At 44.4% G+C, this 23,535-nt stretch overlaps 2 pseudogenes across 1 annotated transcript; both read right to left on the bottom strand.

Annotated features, from left to right (window-relative positions):
• Nucleotides 1-18,450: 18,450 nt before the first annotated feature.
• LOC101017642 lies at nt 18,451-22,167 on the bottom strand (annotated as a pseudogene). Its single transcript, XR_002515463.2, has one exon. The product of XR_002515463.2 is annotated as an actin-related protein 2 pseudogene (transcript).
• Nucleotides 22,168-22,288: 121 nt separating this feature from the next.
• Nucleotides 22,289-22,840, bottom strand: LOC101017996 (annotated as a pseudogene).
• Between the last annotated feature and the right edge of the window lie 695 nt (nt 22,841-23,535).

Genomic DNA, 23,535 nt, shown 5'->3' with positions numbered 1-23,535 from the left:
CAGTGAACTGAGGTCTCACCACTGCATTCTAGCCTGGGCGACAGAATGAGACTCCCTCTCAAAAAAGGAAAAAAAAAAAAAAACCACAGCTGTTACAATATACATGTATGTTGTAAAATAACCAACCCAACATAGAAGGGTATATAGTGAAAGGAGAAGAATTGTGGGTAAAATTGTTTCTATGAATAAATGGCTAATCCAGTATTTTTTTCTCCATAAAAACACCTTTTCCCCTTTGATTTAGTGTACACCACACAGAGTCGCTTAGCCGACTCAGCAACTTTTTAGATAGCTGGAGAATGCTTCCTAATGGTTGCAGGTGTGTAGGGGTTTTCTTGACATTTTCAGTAAGAAAGTGAATGCTGTGCCATAGGAAAGCTTTATCACTGGTGCACGTTGGTAGCCAACCAAATATTTGAGTGTCAAGTACAGTATCTAGTGAGTGGAGAATAACTGTAATAATTACAATTACAGTTGTAGTTAAAGTGAAGTTTGTATCAAAATATCTGTTTCAAACATGAACTTTTAGGAGGTGTATCTGCAGTGCTTCCTCCTCAGATGTGATTTCTCTGAAGCAGTGGTTCTCTATAACTGACTTGACTCACAATGCATCTGATATTTCAGTTTACTGAGAAATCCACTGAGAAAGCTGTTAAGTTTGCCTGGCATTAAAGATGTTCCTACATTGTTAAATAGATCTTTTCTTATTAGATATAAAATGTCAGGAGATATTTTATTTTGAGACAGTTTCGCTCTTGTTGCCCAGGCTGGAGTCCAATGGTGTGATCTCGGTTCACCACAACCTCTACCTCCCGGGTTCAAGTGATTCTCCTGCCTCAGCCTCCCAAGTAGCTAGGATTACAGGCATGTGCCACCACCCCTGGCTAATTTTGTATTTTTAGTAGAGAAAGAGTTTCTCCATGTTGGTCAGGCTGGTCTGGAACTCCTGACCTTAGGTGATCTGCCCGCCTCGGCCTCCCAAAGTGCTGGGATTACAGGCACGAGCCACCTCACCCGGCCCCAGGAGATTTTTTTGTGTTGTGGTGTGCCAACAAAATAAGCCTAGGCAGGGAAATTCCTTCTGGTGCTTGGAATTGTTAGTACTGAATGGACTAGCTGCGAGGTAAAGAACCCCCATGGGGTTTTCTATCAGCTCAGAAATCATTGTGACCTCAGTCTTTTGCTGTGAAATAACATGACCATTAAGAAAGTAGGCTTAAATAATGTATTTTGGGTATGTCGAGGGGGAAGGACAGTTACGATCTGTTCCAAAGTGAACATAACAGATGATCCGTCTGTCAAGCCTTTAAAATTTATAGTGCTCTTCAGTTAATCTCAAGATTTCGAGTTATTGTGACATACTCTTAAAACCTGCAGTGCACCAAAAGGCATATTTTTAAAGCATCTTGAAATTAATAATGTAATATCTACTTTTTCAGAATAGCAGTTTTTACATTCTGAAGACTGACTGACTGCTCTCAGCCACTTCTGAGTTCTCTATTTTCAAAGGACAATTTGTAACTCCATAAAGGAAATCTGTAAATAAGAGAAGAGAGTGAATATCTTTTAACAGTGTTTTTCCTGATCTTTTCTAATATCTTCGTTGTGGTTCTGTCCTTTAGTTTTTGGTTAAATCCTGAGGTTTACTTCTGCCTGTATCTTCCCAAACTATTAATCTGTTCACAGTCACTCTCCCATTTAAACCCTTCAACAGCCCCCCTACCTTCGTAATAAGGTCTCCTTAGCTTGGTATCCAGAACACTTCAATACCGGCCTTTGACCCCTGTTCTCCTTCCCCCATCTCTGTTTAGGTGCTTCACTGAGCTGCAATGAACAGCTCTTGGCCCCTTGAAATCTCTCCAGTCTCCTTGTCTCCCTCTGCTGGAATATTCTTCTCTCACTTCATCTGATCATTGCCTTCAAAACTCAGCTCATTTTCTTATTTCCCTGCCCTTTTCATGTCCCTTGTTTCCTTCCAATTAAATTAATGTTCCAGACTCAAAAGAAAAATGGCTCAGCTCAGGCATTACCTTGTCTGGAAGGCTTCCCTAGTCCTCCTGCCTCCTACAGACTTGTCTGGCACCCTGTACATTCGGGATTTGGCACACTGTGTCTCGTCTGTGGCCTCCACTGCACGATGAGACCGTAAGTGTGTGGCTTGATGGAAAGTTGTTCAATCTTTTGTGCTGGTACAGTGCTGGGCATGGCACTGTTACAGAGGAAATGGGCCACTTAAATCCTGCCCTTAGGAGCTTTTATTCTAGTTGCACTTGACCCTGCCAGCTGTGAGACACCTCCCAGTAGTGCATACCAACTTTCAAAGTCTATTTAATTGTATCTTAGCGTCTGATTCCAGTCTTATTTCTTGAAGGAGGGGAGTGTCTCTAATGTCTTATTTTAGCACCCAGAGACCAGGTAGGCATCATTTTTGTCCCAAATTCTGGAAGGAATGTGCATTTGGCACAGATTACTTCCCTTTTTTTTCTTGTACACCTTTCACCTTTTTTTTAAGTTTGATGTGTTTGAATAGTAAGGGTTTAAGAGATTAAGATTAAATTTCAACTTTGTCTATTGTGCGTATAGCCTAAGGAAAACAAAAAGTTAAAGAGGAAAAATACATTGCCTCTAAAAAGAAGACTCGTTATTAAACTTTTATTTTTAATTGTTTTCAGAGACTGGGTCTCACCCTATTACCCAGGCTGGAGTGGTGAACACAGCTCACCATAGCCTTGAATTCCTGGGCTCAAGGGTTCCTCTTGCCTTAGCTGTCTCACTAGCTGGGACTGCAGGCCCGCACCAGCACACCTGGCTCATTTTCAAAAATTGTTTTGGAGAGTCATGGTCTCACCGTCTTGCCCAGGCTGGTGTGGAACTCCTGGGTTCAAGCTAATTTTCAAAAATTGTTTTGGAGAGTCACGGTCTCACCATCTTGCCCAGGCTGGTGTGGAACTCCTGGGTTCAAGCAAATCTCCCGCCTTGGCCACCCTAAGTGTTGGGATTCCCATTGTGCCCAACCTAAACTTTTTTTTTTTTTTTCTTTAATGCTGAGCTGTACACAAAAGAAAGTAAATGTCCTGGTCAAGCCTCAGAAAGAAGTATGCAAAGAAACTGGTGGCAGCCTGGATGCGATGGCTCATATCTGTGATTTCAGGGCTTTGGGAGGTGAAGAGGAGAGGATTGCTTGAGGCCAAGAGTTCGAGACCAGCCTGGGCAACACAGCGAGACCCTGTCTCTACAAATAAACATTTATAATTAGCCGGGTGTGGTGGTACATACCTGTAGTCTCAGCTACTTGAGAGGCTGAGGCAGGGGGATCTCTTGAGCCCAGGTGTTTCAGGCTGCAGTAAGCTAGGATCACACCACTGCTCTCCAGCCTGGGCTACAAAGTGAGACTCTGTCTCTGAAGAAAAACATGCTGGTGGCATTGTCAAGATTTGTCAAGAAATAGCCATGACACTGGGCCCAGTGGTGCGCACCTGTAGTGCCAGCTGTTCAGGAGGCTGAAGTGGGAGAATCTTTTGAGCCTAGGAGTTTGAGCTCAGCTTGGGCAGCACTGCAAGACCCCAGTCTCTCAAAAAATAGGTCAATAAGGTTTATTTTAATTAAACAAGAAAAATAAATATCTGCTAAAATTTAAAGCTATTCTGTTCTTCCTCTCTCTCTTCTAGTGTTCTTGGGGAAGATCCCTACTAAGCCATTTTCCAGTAGCACCTCTTCCACCATGAATTCCTGAGGCAGTCTGATGGGGCTACTTTATTCCAGAACAATCACAGGGAGACCTTTTCTCCCAATAAATGCTCTTGTCTCTCCTTAATATATTCTCTTGCTTACAAAACACTGGTGTCTCGTTATCATGGTTTGGTTCTACCCCACTGGGCCCAAGAATTCTTGCCCAGGAGCAACTGAATTTTCTTCTTTCATGCTTTTTGAAACTTTGGTGTGGTAGAGCCAATTTTAAATCTTCTGCCCCATTTTTTCATTGTTTTTCTCTCCTTTGAGAGAGTGATGAATAGACACTCTTGACAAAAGGATGAGTGAGGTATATGTGTATGTGTTGAAAGGTTCTGATGGATGCAACTAAGAGTACTTGGGGAACATGGCGAAACTTCCAGGCCCATTCAAGAGTCTTGTTTTCTTCCTGAGCTTCTATGTATTTATTATATTGCCCTATTAATTATTGAGATTGTGCCTTACAGTAAAAGGTGCTTTAAGTTGTTGACGCTGTAATTTAAAATAATCTGGGCCACCTAGCGTGGTTAAGCCTGGAAAAAAAGGATGTCCTTCCTACCAGGGCAGATTGTATATAGATATGCAACCTGGTTATGCCTGTGCTAACCCCTACTCTGTTGAGTCTAGAAGTAACGCAGGTAAACGTTTTAGTTCTGATTTTTTTTTTTTTTTTGAGACAGAGTCTCGCTCTGTCACCCAGGCTGGAGTGCAGTGGCATGATCTCGGCTCAGTGCAACCTCCGCCCCTCCAGGTTTAAGCAATTCTGTCTCAGGCTCTAGAGTTGCTGGGATTACAGGCACGTGCCACCACACCTGGCTAATCTTTTGTATTCTTAGTAGAGACAGGGTTTAACCATCTTGGCCAGACTAGTCTTGAACTCTTGACCTCGTGATCCACCCACCTCAGTCATCCAACGTGCTGGGATTACAGGCGTGAGCCACCGTGCCTGGCTTCTGTTCTGATTTTTTTTTTTTAATTTGACTTTGTTTACTTTTATTTTATTTTTATTTAGAGACAGGGTTTCATTATTTTGCATAGGCTGGTCTTGAATTCCAGGGCTCAAGAGATCCTCTTGCCTCAGCCTCCCAAATGCTGGGATTACAGGCATGAGCCACTGCAACTGGCCTTAACTTTGAAATGAAGTTAGAAATGTACATTTTATTATTATTATTTTTATCATTTTAGAAACAGGTCTTGCTCTGTTGCCCAGGCTGGAGGGCAACAATGGTGCAATCATAGCTCACTGCAGCCTCCACCTCCAGGGCTCAAGTGATTTTCCCGCCTCAGCATCCTGAGTAGTTGGGACTACAGGTACTTGTCACCACAGCTAATTTTTATTTTTGTAGAGACAGGGTCTCACCAGTTGCCCAAGCTGATCTCGCACTCCTGGGCTCGAGTGATTCTCCTGCCTCGGTCTCCTACCGAGGTGGTCCAAAAGTGGTCTCCACCACTTTGGGAGGCCAAGGAGGGAGGACTGCTTGAGCCCAGGAGATCAAGACCATCTCGGGCAACATAGACCTCGTCTCTACTAAAAATAATAAAACAACTTAGTCGGGCATGGTGGCACTCGCCTGTGATCCCAGCTACTCAGGAGGCTGAGGTGGGAGGATCCCTTGAATCTGGGAGATTGAGGCTGCAGTGAGTTGTGACTGAAGCATTGCACTCCAACCTGGGTGACAGAGTGAGACCCTGTTTCAAAACAAACAAACAAACAAACATATTTGTTTCCAAATGGCACGCAAGGAAGGTAGTAATCCCTGAGTGTTAAGCCAGCAGATTTTGCCACTTCATTTTGTGTGCTAACTCAAGAAATCAGGACACCTGATGAGTTGAGGTGTTCAAGCTAAAGCTCTGCTATGCTCCCTCCTTCATAGCAGGCTGTTCTGCTTGGGCCTCCTAGTGATGGAGGACTGCCTCTTTGCTCGCTATCTTTGCTCGCTAGAGTCTCTAATTTTCTTTTTCTTGCTTTTTTTTTTTTTTTTTTTTTGGAGACAGAGTCTTACTCTGTCGCCCAGGCTGTGGCACCATCTTGGCTCAGTGCAACCTCTGCCTCCTGGGATCAAGCGATTTTCATGCCTCAGCCTTCTGAATAGCTGGGATTACAGGCATGTGCGACCATGCCCGGCTAATTTTTTGTATTTTTAGTAAAGACGGGATTTCACCACGTTGTTCAGGCTGGTCTCGAACTTCGGACCTCAAGTGATCTCCCCTCCTCAGCCTTCCAAAGTGCTGGGATTACAGGTGTGAGCCACCACGCCCGGCTGTAGTTTTCCATTCACCACAGTTTGTGACAGTCTCCACATCATGAAGTGACAAGTTCTCTTCCCTTTTCCTTCTGCCCCTCATCACCTTTTTCTTCCTCACTTCTTTTTTGAATTATGCTGTCTTGAATTGGTGTCTAAAGGATGACATAGCAGACAAGGGGACTGACATTAACTCTCATGCGTTACTGAGGAATTTCTCAGTGCTCTGTCTGCATCATCTGCTCGCTCTCTCCTTCCTAGATGCTGCCTGCCAACCTGCTTTGAGAAATTGGAAATGAATTGGGGTGTCATCAGCCTCCCCTTGTACATATAGAGACAGCATCTCCAATGCCTTGATTTGCATAATAACAAATAGTGTTTTGCTTACCTACTTCCACACAAACTGCTGATATGGTTAGGATTTGGGAAAGGGGAAGAAGGGAGTTTTGGGTTTTGAGGAGTAGCTGGGACTTGAACAAAGAAGAGGTAGTAATGAACATTCCTGGGGTGAGGGAATTAGCTGAGGGAGAATAAGGCTTATAATAAATTAGGGATTGACAGACTGTCTGTAAAGGGCCAGATAGTAAATGTTTTAGTCATTGAAGACCTTAAGGTCTGTGTTGCAACTAATCAACTCCATCATTGTAGTGCAAAAGTAACCACAGACACTACAGATATGAATGAATGTGACTATGTTTCAATAACTTTTTTTTTTTTTTTGAGACAGTGTCACTCTGTTGCTGAGGCTGGAGGGGCAGCGGGGTGATCACAGCTTATTGCAGCCCTGACTTCCCAGGCTCAAGTGATCCTCCCACCTTTCTGAGTAGCTGGGACTACAGGCACACGCCACCACGCCCCACTAATTTTTGTATTTTTTGTAGAGGTAGGGTTTCACCATGTTGGCCAGGCTGGTCTTGAGCTCCTGAACTTCTGGGCTCAAGCCATCCACCCTCCTCAGTCACCCAAAGTGTTGGGATTACAGGCATGAGCCACTGTGTCCAGCCCAAAATAGTCTTTTGATTTTTTTCCGCAGCCATTTAAAAGTGCAAAACATTCTTAGCCTTGGCATGAAGGTCCTGGGGCCGACCTCATGACTGGTCTTGAGATGCCCAAGCCAGAGGCCCAGGAGCTCCTTTCCCAGGCAGGGGGTCAACGTGCTGCCTGCCTGTTCCCTAGTCACATGGTGACATTCCACCCTCCACTGTCACATCTCTGTGTGAGGAGGCCTTGCTGGGTACTTGGGGACCTCTGTGTGCTGGTGCCTTCCTGCCTCTGTTCCTCTCAGCCCTGACTAGCTCTGTCTTGGAATGGGTAACTACCCTTTATTCGAAAACATGCGGCAAGCCCTGGGCTGTTCTGAAAACTCAGGCATAGCGTTCTGATTTCTCCACCCACAAGGAGCCCCGGGCTTCCTGAGTCCTTGGGACAAAACAGCCCCATAGACTGCTGCCCCCCTCCCCGGGCCCAGGTGAACACCCCAGGCAGGGGTGGGGCTGAGGTTGCACCTTGGAACCTACCCTCCACCAGGCCCAGGTGAACATCCCAGGCAGGGGTGGGGCTGGGGCTGCACCTTGGAACCTACCCTCCACCAGGGTTGTGGTGGGGCCCTCCGTGCCACCTCGGTAAGAACCTGCCTGTCATCTGCGGCCCAGGTGGTGTGACAATGACCTTTGCCCTCCCCCTCCTTCCCACAGGTCCCGCACCTCAGCTGCAGAGAGAGATGGCAGTGTTGAGTGAGAGGCCGCAGCGCATGAATAGATGCCCTCCCCACTCCACGCACCCCCTGGTGGCTGAGGAAAGTCTAGGCTGGGGCACAAATGGGCCTTGGGGTGATATCGGAGCCCGGGATCCTTCCTATGTCCAGGGCACCTGCTTTGTCACTGAAGGCTCTGACAAACTCACAAGCATCTGGGAAACAGGTGCCCTGTTTCTTTTTCACAGCCTCCTGGTGGCCCCCAGGCCTTTGTTAGGGAGGCTCTGCCAAACTGCACATCTAGGTACCAAGTAAACACCTAGGACTCAGAACTCCAGACATCAGGCCCCATGTGAAAACCCAGGTCCAGGAAATCTGGGTCCCAGGAAGTCCTCATTCACCAGGAAACACTCAGGCCTCAGCTGGATATCCGGTCCCAAGTTGACACCAAGGCCTCAGGTGAACACCAGGCACTAAAAAAACATCAGGCCCCAACTGAGATCAACCCCTTGGTGGTCTCCCGAACCCGACCTAAATACCAAGCCCCAAGTTTACACAGGGCCCCAGGTCACATCAGGCTCCAGGTAGACACTGGACTCCAAGTAGACTTTAGGCCCCAGGTTCACAGCCACACCTCAGGAGAACACCTCACCCCAGGTAGCTGTAAGACTCCATCCAGACATCAGTCCCCAGCTGGAGAATCTAGGCCCCAATGGACATCAGATTCCAGCTAAACACCAAGACCCAGTTGGGTATCTAATCCACAGGTGGACATCAGGCAACAGGTTGGCACACAGGCCCCACAATAGATGCCTACCAACACAGGTGGATGTGAGGCCCCAGGTACATAACCAGTCCCCAGGTGACTATCAGGCCCTGGGTGAACACCAGATCCTGGATGAACATCGGGACCCAAGTGGATACCCAGGCCCCTGGGAAACATCAGGCTCCAGGTGGACACCAGGAACCATGTGGACAACCAGGTTCAGAGGTTCCACATAAACACCGAGTTTTCAAGTGGGTATTGAGCCCCTAGGTGTACACACCAGTCCCTCAAATATCGAAAGGTCACATATTCTCTGGCCAAATGCAATACAGTCATCTCCCCCAAAAATATGTATTTGGGAAACTGAAAAGTATACTTCTCAATCAATCTCAAGTAAAGAAACTCTTAATAGAAGGCCAAAGACACACCGAAAGAACCAACCATGAAACTCCTGCATCCAACATGAGCACAATACTGCTCAACTAGCCCCAGAGCAAGACCCGCCACAGGCTTTGCATGGAGGACGCGCGGATTAGAAGGGAAGAAGGGAAGAATGGAAATGTGGGACCTGGGATTGCAATGTAAGAAAAGAGGAAAAAGCAACCGTGCATACCAAGAAAACCAAGAAAGAAAGGGTGATATGGAGAAATAACTAACCCAGGCCCGGTTTCCAAAGAAACATTAGAAACCACACTGCGAAATGAAGTGGCAGGCCGAATCAAGCCAGCATCTGTGTAGATTTTCAAGTGTGGGTCTCTCCCAGATGGCTTAAAAGCCTACAAATTGCAAAGGCCACCCTGAACATGTCCAACCCACCTTGCAGAAATTCACCACTGGGAAAAGATACAGAAACCAGTGCAGTTCCGGAGCTTACCTTGGAGAAGCTTCCTGCAGTCCCTGGGCATCACTGGCTGCCTCAGTGGCTTTCCCCGAGGGCCCGTGGCCTTGGCCCAGCCCCCTCCCTCAGCTCTGGTGCGTGGCCACTGATGACCTGAGTGGCCAGGGCCAGGATCCTGGCCCTCTCAAGGAGCCACCCTGCATGCTCACAAATGGTCCTGGCAGCTGGCATCGTGGTGCTCTCTCACTGTTGGGCACCGCATCCTTTCCCATGGACAGTCTGGTGGGGCACGGCTCCGGGACCCCAAGGTCAGCACCCGCCTGAGATCTTCATGCCATGGCCAAAGCACTAGGGGCAACTTACCCAGGCACCACCTGAGCCACGATGGCGCCTTCCTCACAGCCTGTGCGGGAGGGTGAGGTTGAGGTCCTGGATGATGAGGGGCGGGGTCAGGGAAACTCCCCACCCATTCTCCCCAGGAAAAGGGCAGGTGCATGGGAGCACACCCCCTGCAGGTGGACATAAGGCCCCGGTGGACACGGAGGCCACAGGAAAATGTCAGGACACAGACGCTGGACATCAGATACCAGGTTGACGCCAGGTGCCGGGTGGACACCAGATCCCAAGGGGACCCCAGTCCCTGCACGGACAGCAGGTCCCAGGTGGATAAATCAGGTCACAGTTTGGCACACAGGCCCCAGGTGGACCCAAGGCCCCAGCTAAATATCAGGACCCAGGTGAACGACCAGGCCTCAGGTAAATACCAGGCCCGAGGCAGACACAAGGCCCCAGGTACATACCAGTCCCCAGGCTGAAACCAGGCCCTAGGTGAACATCAGGCCCCAGGTGGACACCAGACCCAAGGTAAATACCATCCCCAGGTAAACACAAGACCACAAGCAGATTACAGGTCCCAGAAAAACACCCAGGGCCCAAGAAGAAATCAGACCCTAGGTGAACGCTGGTCTGTAGGTGGACATCAGGCTGAGTATCCACCTGGGACCTGCTGTTCACGGGGTGCGGGCCTATGTCCACCGACTCTGGGCACGTATTGTTCATCTGCGGTCTGGTATTCACCTGGGCCCTTAGAGTCAACCTGGGACCTGATGGCCACCTGGGGGGCCTCATGGTCACTTGAGGCCTGGTGTCCTCCTGGGGCCTGATGTCAACACATGCAGTATAGGTATCTACCAGGGGCCTGATGTCCACCTGAGGTCTGCGGTTCACCTGGAGCCTTGGTGTCACCCTAGGACCTAATGTCCACCTGGAGCCTGGTATCCATCTAAAGCCTGTGGTCTGCCTGGGGCATTATTGTCACTTGAACACTAAGTATCCAACTGGGGCCTGATTTTCACCTGAAGTCTATTATCCACACGAGGCCTGGGTATCCGCCCAAAGCCTTGGTATCCTCCTTGGGCCTGAAGTCCATCTGTGACATTCTGTCCCACTGGGGCCTGGGTGTAAACCCGGTGCCTGATGTATACCTCAAGTCCAGTGTGCACCCAGCTGGGACCTGATGGCCACCTGAGGCCCTAGATTTACCTGGAGCCAGGGTGTCCACTTGGGGCCTAACGTTCACCAGGAACGTAAGTATCTACCTGGGGCCTCATGTCTTCCTGGGGCCTAGGTGTCAATGTGGGGCCTGGGCATCCACCTGGGGCCTGATGTTCAACTGGAGCCTGGTGTACACCTGGAACCTCTTTGTTAACTAGGAACCTAATGTCCACCTGGTGCCTGATGTCCATGTGGAATCTGGAGTCCACCTGGGAACTGGCATACGCCTAAGACACAGTGTCAACCTGGTGTTGGCTGTCCAATGTTCACCAGGCTCCAGGTGGATGCCGGGCCCCAGATAAACTCCAGGCCCCTCGTGAACATCAGGCCCCCAGTGAACACACAGGCCCCAAGTCAAAACCAAAACCCCAGAGGTCCAGACTTCAGATCCCATGTGGACATCCAGGCCCTAGGAAGTCATCAGGCCCCAGCGGACACTCAGGCCCCCAGGTGGACATTCAGCCCCAGGTTGACACCCAGGCCTCCGGTGAAGAGCAGGCCAAGGAGAATTCCAGGCCCCAGGTGAATAGCAGGCACTGGGTGGACAGCAGGATCCAGGTGGATACAAGGCGCCCAGGTGGATACATGAGACCCTGCTGAACATCAGGCCCCACATGGACACTCAGGCCCCAGACCGACACTGGGCCTCACAAGGATATGAAATTCAAATAAACACTAGGCCTCAGACTGAAACCAGGTCCAAGGAGGACACCAGACTGCAAGTGACAACCAGGCCCCAGGTGGCTATGTGGGCCCCAGGTGGAGAACAGGTACCAGATGGACAAACGAGGCCCAGGTAAACACCAGGCCCCAGAAGAACTACAGGCACAAGGTAGACACAGGCCCCAGGTGCACATCAGATCCCACGTGGATATCTAGGACTCAGGTGAACAAAAGGCCCGAGGTGAACATTCAGTCTCCAGGAGGGCACCAAGCCCCAGGCAGACACCAGGACCCAGGACGAGACCAAGATACAAGTGGACATCAGGCCTCAGGTGGATACCAGAGACCAGGCAGCCTGATGAGGCTCCAGGTGGACACCAGACTGCTGGTGGTAACAGCCTCCCAGCTGATACCCAGGCCCCAGTGAAACACCCAGGCCACAGGGAGACAGCGGGAAGCTACTACACGACCCAGAGGTACATCAGGTTATACATGGACACCCAACCTTCAAGTGGATCCCAAGTCCCCAGTCGTAAACACCAGTCCTCAACAACCGAAAGGTAACGTATTCTCTGGCCAAATGCAACAGAGGAATCTCCCCATAAAATACGTCGGATGCAGAGTTCTTGGACGTTGAAGGTCAGGGCCAGGGAAACTCCGCACTCATTCTCCCCAGGACAAGGGCCACTGCATGAGGACACCCCCCCTCCAGGTGGACATAAGGCCCCAGTGGAGGCCAAGGAGCCAGGAAAACATCAGGCCACAGACACTGGACATCAGACACCACATTGACAGCAGGTCCCAGGTGGACACAAGGTCCCAAGGGGACTCCAGTGCCTGCATGGACATCAGGCCCCAAGTGGACAAATTACGTCACAGTTTGGCACACAAGCAGACCCAAGGTGGACACTGGGCCCCAGCTAAGTATCAGGCCCCAGGTGAACACCCAAGCCCCAGGTAAATACCAGGCCCTAGGTAGACACAAGGCCCCACGTACATACCAGGTCCCAGTTGGGACATCAGGCGTCTTGGTGTATGTCAGGTCTCAGATTGACACACAGGCCCCGGTGGAACACGAGGCCCCACTTGAACTCCAGGCTCCTAGTGGATGTCCAGGCCCCAGGTAAATATGAGGCCCAAGGTGAGAACACAGGAGGCCCCAGATGGACATCAGACCCCAGGTGAGCGCTCAGTCCCCATGTAGACATCAGGCCCCAAGTAGACACCGGTCCCAGGATGGACATCAAGCCTCTGGTGGACACGGTCTCAACCTGTACATCAAGCACTGGGGTCACACCCAGGCCACAGCTGGATACAAACCCATAGGTGGACAGTTGTCCCACAGAGGATACCAAGGACTCGGCTGATCATCCAGCATCAAGGGGAACATGAGGCCCTTTGGAGGCAGCAGGCACAGGATGGATATCAGACTCAGGTAAACACTGAGGCCCCAGGAGGACAATAGGCCCGAGGTGGATAACCAGTCCCCACCTGATTATCGATCCTCATGGGATGGCATGCTCCACATGGACACCAGGCATCAAATAAACGCCTAGGCCCCTGGTGTCAGGTCCCACAGGGACACTCAGAGACACTCAGACCAGAGCTGGACACCTGGGACCCAGGTGGATACCTACACCTCAGGTTGACATCAGGACCCAGAATGCCAGGCTTGAAGGGACCAGCAGGTCCCAGGTGGCGTATGAGGCCCCAGGTGGATATCAGGAACCAGGCTGACACCCAGGGTGGCACAAGGCCCCAGAGAAACAACAGGTCCAAGGTGGACACAGGCCCCAGGTGCACACCAGGTCCCAGGAGGGTATCTAGGACCAAGGTAAACAACAGCGACCAACTAGATACCCACTCCCCAGGTAGAAATCCGGCCCCAGGCAGAAACCAGGCCCCAGCAGGACACCAGGAAGTTCTGCTGAATATAGAATCAACATATGATCCAGCAGTTCTACTTCTGGGAATCTACCCCTGAAAGCACAGTCTCAGAATATTTGTACCTTCGTGTTAATAGCAACAGTGTTCACAATGTTAATAGCAATAGTACTCACCATGGTCGGAAAGTGGACACAACTATGTAACCACCAAGGGATGAATGCATAAACAAAACATGGAGGCCGGGTGTGGGGGCTCACGCCTGTAATCCCAGCACTTTGGGAGGCCAAGGCGGGCAGATCAAGAGGTCAGGAGATCGAGACCATCCTGGCTAACACGGTGAAACGCCATCTCTCCTAAAAGTACAAAAAATTAGCCGGGCATAGTGGCAAGAACCTGTAGTCCCAGCTACTTGGGAGGCTGAGGCAGGAGAAAGGAATGAATCTGGGAGGCGGAGCTTTCAGTGAGCTGAGATTGTGCCACTGCACTCCAGCCTGGGCAACAGAGACTTCATCTCAAAGAGAAAAAAAAAAAAAAAAAAAAAAAAGTAGTATAGATACAAAATGGCATGTTACTCTCAGCTATAAAGGACAAAAATTCTGACACATCCAACAACATGAAATACATTATGCTACCTTAAACCAGTCACAAAAAGACACATACTGTACAATTCCACTTACATGGGGTGCCTAAAGTTAGAGACAGAAAGAAGGGTGATTGGCAGGAGCTGAGGGTGGGAAGGGAATGAACAGTTGTATAACGAGCTCAGAGTCTGTTTTGCAGGATGAAAAGAGTTCTGGGACTGAGTGCACAGTGCCATTAATAGGCTTAACAACGCTGAATGGTGTGCTTAAACATTAAGATGATAAATTTCATTTTATGAGTATTTTAACACAACTCTTAATAATTTTTAAAATAATTTCAAAAATATCCCCAAAGATTCTTATAAAAATTCCTTTAAGAACTCTTACATGAATAAAGCTCTTTCCTCTAAATTTGCTCTATTGTATCAAATTATGTTTGGAATGATAAGTTATAAGGCAATATTTTGACTAGTAAATATATATTGTAAAATACTTTTCATATCACTTTATAATTGTTGGTCTACTTAATTAAGGTGCTTTCTATAACTCTTCCCACATATGACTATTTGTAAATTTGTATTATAAACAAAATTCTAATGTATTGTTTATTGTTTAATAAAGTAATTAAAAAGCTATGAAGGTTTGGTAATTTTACTGTTAATCTAAAACATTATTTCTGTCTCAGAATATACTTCTAAAGATATATTAGGTTATTTTATTTCATATAATCTGTGCTGTCTAGTTCTTTCTGAATAGGGTAAGAAGTGCCACTTTGAAACAGCTCCAAATTATCAGTTCATCCTATAGGAACTTCTGTTGACAAGTTAATGAATGCTAGAAAATGTATCTAGCACTTAGGATCTACTCAGTCATACACTTAGTGTGAATAAAACAGCTTCATCTTGGTTTTGGCTCCTCTGGCTTTGGAAACAAGCATATAGGCTGCTATGGGAAAGTATGGATTAAACTAAACTATGTACACCGCTTTCTTTAATTTCAGAAATTATATTAAAATATTAATCTTGTAAAGATCGGCTCCCACTCTGCCGGGCGCGGGTCAAGCCTGTAACTTGTGCACTTTGGAGGCCGACGGGTGGATCACAGCCAGGAGATCGAGACCATCCCCTGCTAACATGAAACCTGGCCTACTAAAAAAATATAAAACCAGCTGGCTGGGCGGGCGTGGCAGTCCCAGCTACTCGGGAGCTGAGGCGAGAATGCGTGAAATCCAGGGAGGCGGAGAGCCAGTGAGCTTGAGATCCAGCCACACTGCTCGGGCAGAAGAGCAAGACTCCGCCCCCAAAAAAAAAAAAAAAAAAAAAAATTATTCACTCATTTATTTAGCCTTCCACAGCACCTGGTCTTAGATGACTTTGATGCTATTCGGAGGAGAAAAAAAATAAATGTTTGATATATATGCATGCATTTTAAACATGCAAATGGATATGCAGCATTTCCCATAGGATTAAGACAAAACTCAAACTCAGTAATATCTCCAACATTTAAAATTATAATGCATCTTTGCTGATTGTTAATTAATTTACCTATGAAATCATTTTGTAATTTTACAAGACTAACATATCTTAAAGAGCAAAAGGTACCACTACAATTCAATTTACTCAAACCTAATGGTTTCTAAGTATTGATATGCAGTAAGCCTTCTAGACTGATTCTCTGATGTAAAATGAGCACAGCTGACTGACAATGGCATCATTTCATTTATCTGTTACCTGCAAAGCAGCCTTTTAGAAGGAAGTATAAGTCCAGAATTTGGGCGAAGCATTTGATGGCGATCTTAAACTGTGGAGACTTGTTTCCATAAACCTTAGTTGTAAAGGGAGGCATAGATAAATGATATAATAAACATATATTGTGCATTTTAGTAAGTTCCTCTCTCAATTTATCCTCTCAGTAGAAACCCAGCAGTATATTGTCGTCTGGAATCCTGAACCAAGATCTGAAATACAGCATCCAATCTATTAACTTATCAGGAAGTTCTAGACCACATCAATAATGTTTTTCCCTGCACTAAAAGTAATTTTTTGACATTTCTGCTATATAACAATTTCTTTTTTCCTAACTATAATTTTGGATTTGCGTACAAGTATTGCTGTGATACCACCTTATTTTCGCCGCATCTTTTGAAGGGTAGAAAAACAAAATCATGTTTTATAAATGTGGTATAAAATTCCTACATCTTCTCTGCTGATGCTGCCATAACGATACTCAAACCAACTGTGGAAGGAAGTAAAGAAAAGGTTGTAAAGAAATCTAAATAAGTAGGTCACACAATCTGAGCTAATTTTGATGATGGGAATGCAGCTTATATCATGTTAAACGATGTATGTAACTATAAGGTATACGATTATTCAAATTAAAACATATAAAAAGGACATAAAAGGTGTGGATTTTCTGGGCTATACTACAGAAGCTGCATTTGGTGAAACTATACAAGGATTTGAGGTAGGGATTTTTAGATAAATAAGCAATTCTTCTTGCAGTGATTCCTGAGAAAGTAAGGAGAAATATGGTGTTTGGTAATTTAAGATTTACTTTTCTAAAACCATGCAGACAAAAGATTAAATGCTATCCCTGCATTTTGAGCATTATAAATATAAAATATTAGCACAATGTTACATACTGATCTCCTTGCCTGACTTGGGCTTAGATATTGAGTATCTCGCATTTGAGTAGAAAAAGAATCCTCTAAAGCTCGGCCACACTTAAGTATATACTAGCTATTCCCTCATGGACCTTCATGGAATTTAAAAGGCATGGCATTAAAAGTAGTTTTTCTTTCCTCAAAATATGCTAAAACATGTGGAGCCTCTACTGAACTCCTCCAGATCTTCAAGGCAATGAAAAGATACACAAATAGAGGCACCCAAGAAATATGTTTTAAATAATTTTAGGATGTTTGTTTCAGCTGTGACAGGGAATACTCATGCTTCTCTAGCACTCAAAGAAAATAAGCAAACAGGTAAGGGTAGTCTTAAATAAGCATTTCCCCTTAGTACAAATAATACATATTGTACACCAATTTGCCAAATTCTAAAATCACCATTCAAAAAACATCATAATTTTATAATTACCAAATAATGTACTTATGCAATAGAAGTATTTAAATAAAAATATAGAAATAAAAATCCTATACTATATTCCAAGTACTCAAATAAGAAAGAAGAAATTTGCAAATTAAGGAATTATTAATGTTGCCTAGAGACATGCCTTTGTATTTCTTTACTCTTCAGAACTATAATTTTAATCATGATATATAATTTAATACTTAAAAATCATACACCTAAGTTGTTTAATAGTATTTATAGAATGTTACTTTTCTGGGTAGACATGTTTCACACAATAGTTTTCAGTTAATGCTGAGCATCCACTTAATTTTAATCATAATTTGATTCATGATTAATGGATTAATAATTTATTCAGTAACTTAGATGCCATACAAAACACTGAAAGGAATAATCTGACAGTTGCTCATTGTACAATCCTGCCCATTAGTAATACTAAGCCGAGAATCTGATCGCTATTCCACTCTGTTGAATTACATGTTTCCATGTGTGTGATTTTGGTTCAACACTAAAAAAATCGATACACAATGTCATGCTTTTTCCTTTTCCTTTTTTTTTTTTTTTTTAACAAACACCTCAATCACTTGGGAAGTTGGTTAGTACAATACAGAGAACACAGGGAGAAAGTATAAAATGGCACTGAACACCAATGCCAATACTATATTATGGTTATAACAAAGGATATTATTAATATTTGTATTATTTTTTTTAAGAACATAAATCAATGCCATTAACTTGAAATTGAGGTGTATACAAAATACACAACCTTAACCAAGATACTTTTCATAAGTAATATCACATTTTAAAATATTGAAAACTGAGTATCTGTGCTGATTTGTATTTTGACTTAATGGAACAAGAAGAAAACAACATTCAACTAGGGAGGGTTACTCTGATAAAAAAGCTCTTAAAATTCAAAATGTCTTCCTCTCCCTTTGTACTTACCACAGGCTACACAATACCCTGAGAGGATTCATTAGGAGAAAAATATCATAGCTTTAATAACTTACTTTGGTAAAAACTAATGAGAAAGTAAATTGGAAGGTGAGACTTCATCTTTGTTTTTTGGTTTTTTGTTTTTTTTTTTTGACTTTGAAAATATCTGATTGCATTTTCTGAATGAAAAAGAAGTATTTCATGTTAAATTTAGACTGTTGGCCGGGCGCGGTGGCTCATGCCTGTAATCCCAGCACTTTGGCAGGCCGAGGCGGGCGGATCACGAGGTCAGGAGATTGAGCCCAACCTGGCAAACATGGTGAAACCCCGTCTCTACGAAAAATACAAAAAAATTAGCCGGGCTTGGTAGTAGGCGCCTGTAGTACCAACTTCTCGGGAAGCTGAGGCAGGACAATGGGGTGAACCCGGGAGGCGGCGGAGCTTGCAGTGAGCTCAGATCGCGCCACTGCACTCCATCCTGGGCGACAGAGCAAGACTCCGTCTCAAAAAAAAAAAAAAAAATTTAGACTTTAGCTTTCCACTATGTCAAGATACTTTCCAGATACTAACAGTACTCAGAACTGTGTAAAAGTGAACAACCAACACCATGTTTTAAAGAAAAAAGTTTAAATGCAAGACTAAATCTTGGGGACATTACTAAATGTATTTCTAAGAAACCCTTCTCCAAGGTCAAAGTATTGGCAATTGTAATTTAAAAATTTATAATTTGTAATTACTGGAAATTTAACAATAGTTTCAAGAGCTAAGAATCAGATTGCTTTTTAAAACAGAACTTTTTTTTCCCTAGGGGATTCACACTTGACAACAACTCCAGTTAAACGTAATACTCCACCCAAATCCCAAATTCAAATGCATTACTTCACCTTGGAATAGTAACATTTTAAAATGCAATTTCTAAATTACAATATATATATACATAATACACCATTTTAACTGTCACATTTACCAGAATTATTAAATCAAAAACAAATTCTACATTCAAGGGACAAATGATAAATGCTTTGTTTTAGGAGTCCATTCCATTCTTTGTTGTTTTCTACTCCCATATTTTAAAATTATGATCAAAGGACCAAAGGCCAAGTCAATCCCATTTCCCTGAACCCAACTGCCAGTAGGTACTGGCCCTACATACGCGTCCTTTAACAAGCTCCATTCTCAAAATGCCGGGGGGATTTATATAAGAACTTATTCCAAAGTGACTCTAAAATCCACATTCCCAAGATCTAGTGTGGGCTATTCATGTGTTCCAAGGCATCTCCAACATGCAGGCAAACTTATCTGTTCATATTGAGGTAAAACAGACAAAAACCACAATATTAACAAAAGCTACACAATTAAAACTAACCTTTTGCTGCTTATTTAAGCTAATTATGTATTCTTACAAAACAGAGGCCCCTCAAGTCAATAATGTCTTTGATTTTAGTCACCCCCAAATTAAGACTCTTCCTTCAAAACCATTATTAGTTAACAAAAGTTTTAAAATGAAGAAAAATATTTTTTTCCAGAACCTGTATTTTGTGGTGTGATACAATTTCTTTTTATTCTTCAAACTTAGAAATAACTCATGTATGGGTACTATTTGATATTTTTTTCAGATACCAAGGAATACCTACAGGATTCATAAATAGGATTTTCTGACACTGGCAGGGAAGTCTGCTAACATTTACAAAATACCAAAGACTCCTCTTTCAAACTTCAAAGATGGCTGAGAATTAACAGTTATGATTAGTTTTTTAGTACAAATAAAAAATTTAAATCTTGATATTTTTTGGGGGGCCAACATTTTAAACAGTCAAATTTTACTCTACTTCCAGTTTTCAAATCAAAACTAACAAAAAAACTAATGAAAATTACCCAACTAGCAACAAGTCCCATATCCCAATGTTATTTTTAAACCAATTATAACCTACTGCCAGTAATTATTTGTAAGTACCTGCTTCTTTTATTAAGCACTGGTCAGTTACATAAAAGAATAATTTGCAAGAATGACACTTGGCAATGGGTTCATCTTAATGCTTCTGAATAAACAGAAGATTAACAAAACACCAGATCGTAAGCACTTTTAAATCTGTAATTTGAATTACCAAAATGATTTTTAAATGTTACTTTTCCACTGATACATTGTAGGGAGTCTAGTCCCAGCTAACACAGTTGATTTTAAAAAACACATAAATACTACACTTGTGCTTTTTATACCATATGGAAACAGCTCCAGGCAGAGCACAAGAAGAAACCTGCCAAATCAAAGTACAGTAAATAAAGTTCCTCTATGTACTCCAGTAGAAAACCTTAAAAATAAAAATCAGAAGACCACCCAATGTTGCCCTCCCACCCCAACAAAAAACACCCAAAACATTTTCGTTTTGAACCTAACATTTCCCTAAGATGTTCACAGGAGAAGCTTTAAGGTACTTAAAGCCGCAGCAGTACAGTTGAAAGCGCCACACTACAGAGGAAATGCTCTAAAGGGTTCAGCAGCTGCCCACCCATCCCGAACCACCCCCCATCTCAGTAATATGTAAAAGCTCCTGTTTTTTTTTACGCTAATAAAGGCATACCACCTAGTGTGCTAAAGATTACAACTAGCAACATTAGAGTAGTAAAGTGAAAATAGGAAGCCTACAGGAATGATCTAAATGACCACTTTGAAGAAACAAAGCAGCAGACAGGACCCTTAGCCCTCTTGTCTATGTAGGGAAGCAGTTGAATGAAACTCAGATTTACCCACATTAACAAAAATTTAACAAAGCTTCCCCAAGACACCAGAAAAACTTGACCTTTCCAGTCAAAAGGCAGAGAGAGGCCTCTTCCATGTCCCAGAGTTGAATGAGCTCAAAGATTGGCAATAAAGAAAAAAAGAAAGCATTACGGGTATGATGGGAACAAGCTTTGGAGTTTTCTAACGGTCACACCAAGTTTCTCCAGCACATGGGCACCCTTTTCTTGGTACTCTTGTTGGGTCATCCAAAAGTTGTCTTTGTCTTTCATGGTATCTGCTAGAACTGCACCACCCAGGAATACCATGTGCTTTCTGCGGGGTGGGTCTCCAATGCTGATTTCAAATTTAGAAAGTTTTTCCACATCACCCTTTAAAACTCCTTCTAAGTAAAGCTGTTTACGTTCTCATCCCAACGGTGAAGGCAGTCCAGGATACATAGTAGACCCTCCAGAAAGCACAATGTATTTGTAGGATTCAGATTTGGTATCAGTGTCAGCTGCCTGAATTGTGTTAAAGCAATTCAGCAACAATTCTTCAACGTTGATCAACAAGGCTGAAATAAAATTTCTGGTGCTTCAAATCTCTCTCCCCCAACTTTGAAGATATGTCCATCTGGGAGTGTATAAGATTCAACTAATACTTTGGTTTCTAAGGCCAGTTTCTGCTCTTGCTCAATATTATATCCCAAGTAACACAGTTTTTCTTTAATCATGTGAACCGTTTCAAAACCAGCAGGGTGGTTGAAGACGTATCCTCTCAATAGAAGCAACACGCTTCTAGTTATATCCCTCCCAGCAATATCCAGTCTCCTGGTAAGATGAGGGAGAGAATAGCCTTCATATACTGGGAAAATATGAGTCACACCATCTCCAGAGTCTACGGCTACACCAGTCAATAAACTCATGCAGGCCAGAACGTCTGATGCATGCATACCCACTGGAAAACTGCTGAATCTCAATCATTACCTCTATAATCTTCTCTGTGTATTTGGTTGGGTTTATAGGAGGTTCTGTGAGCAAGATTTTACAATTTCTGGTATCTATATTAAGTTTTTCTGGTCCAAGCGTGTAGCCCTGCAGGTGTTTCATGTCATCCCAATTTCTCAGACAGTGCCATTTCCACAGGTAAGCTAACTTCTAACATTGATCGTAATTCTGCTTTGCCTCATCACCAACCATAAGATCCTTGTTCAATGTTTTCCACTTTGCGGTTGATTCGGTAACAGGTCTTCCAACCAAAGCTGGGAAGATGTGTTCTGGAAAGTTAGAGCCTGCACATCCACACTTCACAAACTCCAGTGCTGTTGCCGCACACCACCCCCTTCCCGTCCTGGCTGTCCATCCTCCGCCAGGCGGAGAGCCGCTGCCGCCGCACAACCGACAGCCGCTGTAGGTGGGGCATTTTTTCTTCTCCCTCCTCCTTCTTCATCTTTCTGTTCAAATAAGTGGTCTTAATATTTCTTCTTACAGAAAAAGTTTAAATGTTTATTATAAATATATCTAAACCATTAATTTTGGCAGCTTTCAGGTAAAGTCCAGCACTTCATTTATACAAAATCTATGAGGTCAGTAGAGATCATCTAATCTAAAGTGGTGACATCATCCATTCAAGTCTTTGGCACAATCTCTCGCCAGTTAGAGCACAGCATGCCTGGATATGCCACTGGTGATCTTTAATAGAAGGTAGCTTCAAAAACTGGGCGATTTCTGCTACAGTCATGCATTCTTTAACATTTCATTTATTAACAAAACTCAAGCAAACCAGCTTTTCTTAGGTCTTCATGCGCTAACATTTTAGAGTTCTTCTCTAGTTACAGAAATCCTCTCTCTGTACTGTCCACAACTACTACTACAAACTCTGTGTTAGTATAGTAGGTGTTTCACGAAGAACGACGAGATTCTTGGCCACCAATATCCCACGTTAGGAAATGTGTATTATTAATCACTAACTCTTCTACATGACTTCCTCTTGCAGGAGATGTATGTACAACTTCATTCATAGAAAATTGGTAAAGAATGGTAGTTTTCCCTGCATTATCCAGCCCAACAATGAAAACTTTGTGCTCCTGGTGATGGAACAGTCTCCATGTTCTGGTGAAGAAAATTCTCATTCTCAGGCACGGACCCCCGCTCCAGACACCCGGGCCGCCTGGACTCCCCTGGCTCAGGCTGAGGGAGAAGAGAGAGAGGCGCTGGAGCCTCCGCCTCTGCTGCTGCTTCGGTGCTCGCCGCGGGCCCGCTTCCAGGGAACCGGAGGGAGGCCCTAGCCCAGGCCGCCCTGCTGCGCGCAAGGTCCGCCCGCCGCCGCGGCACTTGCCTGGCTCGCCGAAATCTCTGCCACGTCGTCTGCGAGGAGCCTCGTGGCCCAGCGCCCTCCCCCAGCTCCTCTGGGGCGGCTGCACCAAAGTAATTCTTTGCTTACCTAACAGGACCAAATCAAGTGAAAGCGTGTTAAAACTGTAATCCACTATTCAAACATTACAAATGTAATTCACACATACAAAGTTGAATCCATGCCACTCTATACACAATGATACAACATTTTCAACGTACAATTTTCTGATAAAATAATGTCGTGTCCTACATAATTAAAAAACTATCAAGATTTCTCTTTTCATCAATGAATTTGGCCTATTAAAATAAAACCATAAACATAACAGACTATGTGATAGTTTCCCAACATCTTTCTATCTATAAAGTTTGTGTAAGATTACATCTCACAAGAAGAAAAGTAAATATAAATAAAATAGAAGAGATGATGACTTAAAAATCAAAACACAGATCATGTAAGGGCTTGTGTAAAACTTACAAATGCTTCAACAA

This window comes from Papio anubis, unplaced genomic scaffold (genome assembly GCF_008728515.1).
Source record: "Papio anubis isolate 15944 unplaced genomic scaffold, Panubis1.0 scaffold539, whole genome shotgun sequence".
Lineage (NCBI taxonomy): Eukaryota > Metazoa > Chordata > Mammalia > Primates > Cercopithecidae > Papio > Papio anubis.
Note: the sequence above shows the minus strand (reverse complement) of the source record. Positions and strands in the feature narration are given on the sequence as shown.